The sequence below is a fragment of the Tupaia chinensis genome, unplaced genomic scaffold, assembly GCF_000334495.1.
Source record: "Tupaia chinensis unplaced genomic scaffold, TupChi_1.0 Scaffold000001_1, whole genome shotgun sequence".
Classification (NCBI taxonomy): Eukaryota; Metazoa; Chordata; class Mammalia; order Scandentia; family Tupaiidae; genus Tupaia; species Tupaia belangeri.
In genome coordinates, this window is record NW_006159427.1 from 4,761,954 (window position 1) to 4,762,207 (window position 254).

At 65.7% G+C, this 254-nt stretch overlaps 1 protein-coding gene across 1 annotated transcript in view; it reads left to right on the forward strand.

Annotated features, from left to right (window-relative positions):
• Positions 1-12: 12 nt before the first annotated feature.
• PDSS1 (decaprenyl diphosphate synthase subunit 1) overlaps positions 13-254 on the forward strand; it is a 55,504-nt gene continuing 55,262 nt past the window's right edge. Inside the window, exon 1 of the mRNA XM_027767365.1 lies at positions 13-106. The gene's annotated coding sequence lies outside the window, so the exon portion shown is untranslated. The remainder of the gene's footprint in view (positions 107-254) is intronic.

Below are 254 nucleotides of genomic sequence, written 5' to 3' on the forward strand. Positions count from 1 at the left end.
TCCTTCTCTGGGAGCCATATTTCTGTTTAAATGCACCGAACGAGCGAGTCCGGAGCCGTGAGCCCGGCGCGCTGCGCTAGTTCCTGCTAACAGCCGGTCCCGGAAGGTACATCTTCTCTGTAGCTGTTGAGGCCACAGCTGTCCCCGAGCAGCTTCGGGAAGGGTTGGGGGCAGAGGGCTCGACCCAGGTGGGAGGTCACGGTTAGCGCCCCCAGGGCCGTTGGCCGCCGCCGCCCCTCGCCACTGTGCCCCGG